Consider the following 7,368-nt stretch of genomic DNA (forward strand, 5'->3'; position numbering starts at 1 on the left):
CGCTACGGACGCAGGTTCGAATCCTGCCTAGGGCATGGAGGTGTGTGACGTCCTTAGGTTAGTTACAGGTAAGTAGTTCTAAGTTCTAGGGGACAGATGACCTCAGACGTTAAGTCCCATGGTGCTTAGAGCCATTTGAGCCATTTTAACTATACATTTTGCATTTGTTATTCATGCTGGCTACCAAACTGTTGACGACTCCGCGAAGGACATTGTCCCTTTACTCTCTCAAGGCGCTTCACTTTCCACTGTGTCCGACACTACAGTCATCCTGTGTCGGCGGGCATTGTCCTCCATAAACAGAAAGTCGGTATCTACCGCACCATAGTCATACGGACTTGATCTATAATAATCTCCATGCAATAACGCTGCGCTGTATGTCACGTCAAGATATGCAGCGGGGTTAGGCCATTGTGCATAGTTTCTGTCCACACCATAACACCTAGGCCATACCGGTGACATTCAAGAAATTCTATGGTTTGGTTATGTGTCCCCCTCTTTTTCCACTTCAACAGATGGCCAGAATCACTTGCCACAGTGAAGCGCATATCGTCGGAGAACATCACTGTTGACTACTGTTGCTGACCCCGACAAACATGTAAGGACACCAACGTACTCTTTCTCGACGATGGCGTAGTTGAAATGGAATGCATTTAACAGGCTTCTAGGAGCATACAAAACACCCTGATTTAATAGCTGCCAAAAGGTGCTGGCAGAGACACGTGTATCGGTTGTGAGGTCTTTGCCTAGGATTGAGCGTTCCCTTTCGCCACTAGGGCTACTTATCGATCTTTCTTGGGTGTAGTGGTCCGTCTTTGACACTGTCATGCATTTCCATCTTCAGAATCTTTTTAAAAGCCCGAGATGACCCTTTCAACTCATCCATTACTGTGGCCACTGTAGTGACCATCTTCGAGTTGTCAAACTGCTCGTCCACGATTGTAAGCATGAAACTTCCCCTTAGAAAAATTATACATGACTGTGCTTAAACTGACACACAATATTTTTAGCGCAACGCAATCTGACTTTAAAAAATCCCTACAAAAGAATGGCCCTGACTAACATTAACCTATACGTTTCACAAATCACTTACCTCACAAGAATATTGGTTACTCGAACTACTGCAATACAGCGAGGGCCACTACTGCCAGCTAAATAAAAGATTCAAACTACGGAAGGCACTAACTACTGATAGGCATAGTGAACAAATGAAAGATTTTAATAGAGAACAAAAAATGTATTTACCTTAATAGTGTTCAAAAGTCATAATATATATAGCAGTTCATGACATCCAGTCTTACAAATTTCAAAACTCCGCCATCTCTCCCCCCAAATCCAGCACTGCTGGCGGCCCACCTCCAACTGCACAACGCTACGCGCTGTTAACAGCCAACTGCCCAACACTACAATGGCAGACAACAATGCAAACTAGCCACAGACTGCACACAGCACAGGCAGTGATTTTCATACAGAGGTGACGTTACCAATAAAAAAAACCTAAACAGCCCTCTTACAAGCACTCAAATGTCCTGCAGAAATGCTATCGTACCACACGAAAAGGCGCGCTAATCGGCTTGACAACAACCTTCGTCAAACACCACATAACACGAACTGTCGAATGCATAGTGAGCGTTCGTGTACAGGTTTGTTTGCAGTTTACCCATATCGCCCTGTACATTTGCTTTTACTATCATTACTCCCGTGTTACGTAGCAATTGGCAGTTGTTTCTTAGAAGTATCAGATGTTACCTTCCAATTGTCGAGGAGTGTAAACATATATATTTCAGGCCACCGTTGGTGCCTTTCAAGAAATGAAGGCTAAACGCGTGTTGCGTGATGAAATGCGTTTTATTCAGTTTCGAATAGATGGACATAGTTTGCAAATTATTAACATAATATTACACGACAGAAAGGGCGACACGACAACAAAAGGTAATAAAATATTCAAATTATAATTCCAGTGGTACAGTGGTAAAGACGTTGGAAAAAGAACGCCATGAGAGCAGTTAGTGAAGCTTTTGGAAATTCGGAGTAATACAAAATTCGTAATTACAAATCCTTCTGACTACTGCAGTATGCACATACGGATAAAGAGTATGTTTGAATTTACCTCGGTTCCCATGGCTTTTTTTTTCCTAAATGAGTTTCTCTACTTCAGTCGGTCCTATACTGCCGCTATAGGCCGCTTAATTTCCCGAAAAAATAAAAGAAAGTACGTTGCGAGGGGAGAAAGCGCATGAAAGAGGAATAACTGATAAATCGATCACTTCTTAATGCACTCCATTTGCGGAGCATTCCATCAAAATCACGCAGTCTGCGGAACAAAACACGCTATCCAGATTAAAGTGAATTAATTTCGGGAGCCTGGCTGCCACATTTGAGGCAGAGACAGATTATACGCAAATTCTCGCTTCGGCTTCTATATCTCCACTTTGGCGACATATCTTCAAATGGGAGCCGCAGAAATGGCCGCAGAAATGGCCGCTAGCCACAAACTGTAATCAGCGAGAGTAAACTCGAACGTGGGCTTGAGCCACAGTAAGCGTTTGGGGACCCTGACAGCAATTTGTGGCGGGCTCTGCCAGACGTTTGGGCACTGTTTCACTTCCCAGAGTTGGTCTTCCAGTGCGGCAGACACACAGTAAATGCAGGGACGTACAGCGCATCTTTTTCAGCAAGTATCGAGTGGTTCTCTTGGAGTGTCGTTACAGCTGTTACGCTCCTCGGCCAGAACAGGGCTTTGGTCCAGCTGTCCCGGCTAGTCTGTCCTGTGCAAGCCTCTTCGTCTCTGAGTATCTGCTGCCACCTTCTGTCTTTAGAATTTTTTACCTCCAACACTTCCCTCTATTTCTAAGCTGCAAATTCCTTGGTGCCTTATTGTATCAACCTATCCATTTTTTTAGTCAAGTTGCGACCGTACGAGTTTATGGGAATGTGAATGTGCTGTAAAAGACGAAATAAAACAGAATCTCTCTCATCAACTCACCGTAAATCAGTGTTCTAAGCTGGTCACATATTCTATATAATCTCGGAGCTCCTATGTGCTACTGCACGAAAAGATTTACCCACACATAATACAGAGCAAACACTTCAATGGTGCCCTGTAAGTGTGGTTGGACTTACAAATTTGGCTATGTTTCGTCTCCAACTCGCATTCGTCGCAATGTAACCAACATTCCACAAGGGTATTTACCGTAAATACAAGCAGGATTTGCTATGCCAAAATCACGTACGCACTCACGTATATTTAAAGTTCCACAAATTCAAGCTTACTTCCAATAAGAACATAAGAAAAATCGAAAGTCACAATAAATTAATGTCGGAGCCTGACTTGGTTTCTTATGATCTTGGATGCGGTTGAATAAACCACGATCAGTTGCTAGAGTTATCTTGAGAAAACCGTTAAAAATGGTTCAAATGCCTCTGAGCACTATGGGACTTAACATCTGAGGTTATCAGTCTCCTAGAACTTAGAACTACTTAAACCTAACTAACCTAAGGACATTACATACATCCATGCCCGAGGCAGGATTCGAACCTGCGACCGTAGCAGTAGCGCGGTTCCGGACTGGAGTGCCTAGAACCGCTCGGCTACCGCTGCCGGCAAAACCGTTAATGTTCCTCACTGTACCAAACTATAAATTCCACAATTGCTGAACACTGAAACCTTATAAGTGTGGCTTGTATCAAACGCAACCCAGAGATTACGAAGATCATCAAATGCCGAAAAGTATCTTTGTCCGAAAGCAGCAAGTTTGAATAATTCACTTACACAAAATTCTGTCTCGAAATCTGGCAGAAAACCCGAAGAGATTCTGGTCATACATAAAGCACACCAGTGACAAGACACAATCAATACCTTCACTGCGCTATATCAACGGTGAAGTTACTGATGTCAGTGCCACTAAAACAGAGTTATTAAACAGAGTTTTCCGAAACTCCTTCACCAAAGAAGGCGAAGTAAATATTCCCCGAATTCCAATCAAGAACAACTGGCAAGATGAGAAACATACAAGTAGATATTCTCGGTGTAACTAAGCAGCTTAAATCACTTAATAAAGGCAAGGCCTCCGGCCCAGATTCCATACCAGTCAGGTTCCTCTCAGAGTATGCTGATAAAATAGCTCCATATTGAACAGTTATAGACAACCACTCGCTCACAGAAAGGGAAGTAGGAGTAATCCGCCGAATTACAGGCCTATATCACTAACGTCGATTTACAGTAAGGTTTTAGAACATATACTGTATTCGAACATTATGAAATACCTCGAAAAAACGATTTATTGACATACAATCAGCACGGTTTCAGAAAATATCGTTCTTGTGAAACACAACTAGCTCTTTAGACTGATGAATTAATAAGTGCTATCGACAGGGAATGTCAAATTTATTATTTTTAGATTTCCAGAAGGCTTTCGACACCGTTCGTCACAAGCGTGTTCTAACCCAACTGCGTGCCTACGGAGTATCGCCTCAGTTGTGCGACTGGATTCGTGATTTCCTGTCAAAAAGATAACAGTTCTTAGTAGTAGACGAAAAGACATCGAGTAAAAGAGAAGTAATATCCGGCGTTCCCCAAGGAAGTGTTATAGGCCCTCTATTGTTCCTGCTCCATAATAACGACATACGAGACAATCTGAGTAGCCGTCTTAGATTGTTTGCAGATGATGTTGTCATTTACCGTCTTGTAAAGTCATCATCTGATCAAAACGACTTGCAAATTGATTTAGATAAGAGATCTGTATAGTGCGAAAAGTGGCAGTTGGCACTGAATAAATAAAAGAGTGAAGTTATTCACATCAGTACTAAAAGAAATCGGCTAAAATTCGATTACGCGATAAGTCACACAAATCTGAAGGCTGTAAATACAGCTAAATACTTAGGGCTTACAGTTACAAATGACCTAAACTGGGACGATCACGTAGATAATATTGTAGGTAGAGCATACCAGAGACTCGATTCATTGGCAGAACACTTGGAAGGAGCAACAGGTCTACTAAAGAGACTGCTTACACCACGCTTGTCCGCCATATTCTGGAGTACTGCAGTGCGGTGTGGGATTCGCATCAGGTGGGACTGACGGATGACATTGAAAAAGTACAAAGAAGGGCAGCTCGTTTTGTATTATCGCGAAATAGGGGAGACACTGTCACAGACATGATACATGAATTAGGGCGGCAATCATTAAAATGAAGGCGTTTTTCGTTGCGACGGGATCTTCTCACGTAGATGTAGCGGCTGTTCCACCACTCATCAGACGAAACTTTCTCGTAGCACAGACTAACGCTGCCTGACCACCTCCAGCAGCATCCGAACCTTGACCCTCCCTCCAAATTGGCGCTGGGCACCTAGGACACCTCAATCAAGCACCACTGAAGTCAGCTAAACTACTGAAAGTGACAATTGCTGAAATTCTTAACTTTTTTGTATACATATGATACATCAAATCACACGGAAATTTTGCGAGAAATAATATGTCGTTATCAGTTTTATCTACCATAGTTTATTTAGAAAAAATAATTTTTATGGTTTTCCTCCATTTTCGGATTTATAAGCGTAAATGTTAACAAATAACTTAAATTACACATTAAATAATTTGCTCTATATCTAAAATTTTAATGTTTCTCTATTTATTTATTAGCAACAACTATTTTTGAGGGTGCAAAATCCACTTTTCGGCCTATCATTTCAATTCTACGAGACGTATCCGTAGACCCCTCGTTTATTGCAATCGGACAATGCATCGCCGAAATATTCACTTTTACATTTCAGGAATTACACTACTGGCCATTGAACTTGCTACACCACGAAGATGACGTGCTACATACGCAAATTTTAACCCACAGGAAAAAGATGCTGTGATATGCAAATGATAAGCTTTCCAGAGCACTCACACAAGGTTTGCGCCGGTGCCTACACCTACAATGTGCTGACATGAGGAAAGTTTCCAACAGATTTCTCATACACAAAAAGCAGTTGACCGGCGTTGCCTGTTGAAACGTTGTTGTGAAGCCTCGTGTAAGAAGGAGAAATGCTTACCATCACGGTTCAAATGGCTCTGAGCACTATTGGACTTAACTTCTGAGGTCTTCAGTCCCCTTGAACTTAGAACTACTTAAACCTAACTAACCTAAGGACGTCACAGACATCTATGCCCGAGGCAGGATTCGAACCTGCGACCGTAGCGGTCGCGCCGTTCCAGACTGTAGCGCCTAGAACTGCTCAGCCACCGACTTTGATAAAGGTCGGATTGTAGCCTATCGCAAGTGCGATTTATCGTATCGCGACACTGGTGCTCGCGTTGGTCGACTGTTAGCAGAATATGGAATCGGGGGGTTCCGGAGGGTAATAAGGAACACCGTGCTGGATCCCAACGGCCTCGTATCACTAGCAGTTGAGATGCGAAGCATCTTATCCGCATGGCTGTAAAGGATCGTGCAGCCACGTCTCGATCCCTGAGTCAACAGATGGGGACGTTTGCAAGATAACAGCCATATGCACGAACAGTTCGACGACGTTTGCAGCAACACGGAGTATCAGCTCGGAGACCATGGATGCGGTTAGCTTTGAAGCTGCATCACAGACAGGAGCGCCTGCGATGGTGTACTCAACGACGAACCTGGGTGCACAAATGGAACGTCATATCTTCGTATGAATCCAGGTTCCGTTTACAGCATCATGAAGGTCGCATCCCTGTTTGGCGACATCGCGGTGGACGCACATTGGAAGCGCGTATTCGTCATCGCCATACTGGCGTATCACCCGCTGTGACGGTATGGGGTGCCGTTGGTTACACGTCTCGGTCACCTCTTGTTCGCATTGACGTCACTTTGAACAGTGGACGTTACATTTCAGATGTGTTACGACCCGTGGCTCTACCCTTCATTCGATCCCAGCGAAACCCTAACTTTCAGCAGGATAATGCACGATCGCATGTTTGAGGTCCTGTACGGGCCTTTCTGGATACAGAAAATGTTCGACTGTTGCCCTGGCCAGCACATTCTCCAGATCTCTCACCAATTGAAAACGTCGGGTCAAGAGTGGCCGAGCAATTGTCTCGTCACAATACGCCAGTCACTACTCTTGATGAACTGTGGTATCGTGTTGCAGCTGCATGGGCAGCTGTTACCTGTACATCCTTGACTCAATGCCCAGGCGTATCAAGGCCGTTATTACGGCCAGAGGTGGTTATTCTGGGTACTGATTTCTCAGGATCTAGGCACCCAAATTGCTTGAAAATGTAATTAGATGTCAGTTCTAGTATAATATATTTGTCCAATGAATACCCGTTTATCACCTGCATTTCTTGTTGGTGTAGCATTTTTTATGGCCAATAGTGTATTTATAACATTTAACTTACAATAACAT

Source organism: Schistocerca gregaria, chromosome 5 (assembly GCF_023897955.1).
Source record: "Schistocerca gregaria isolate iqSchGreg1 chromosome 5, iqSchGreg1.2, whole genome shotgun sequence".
Taxonomy (NCBI): Eukaryota; Metazoa; Arthropoda; class Insecta; order Orthoptera; family Acrididae; genus Schistocerca; species Schistocerca gregaria.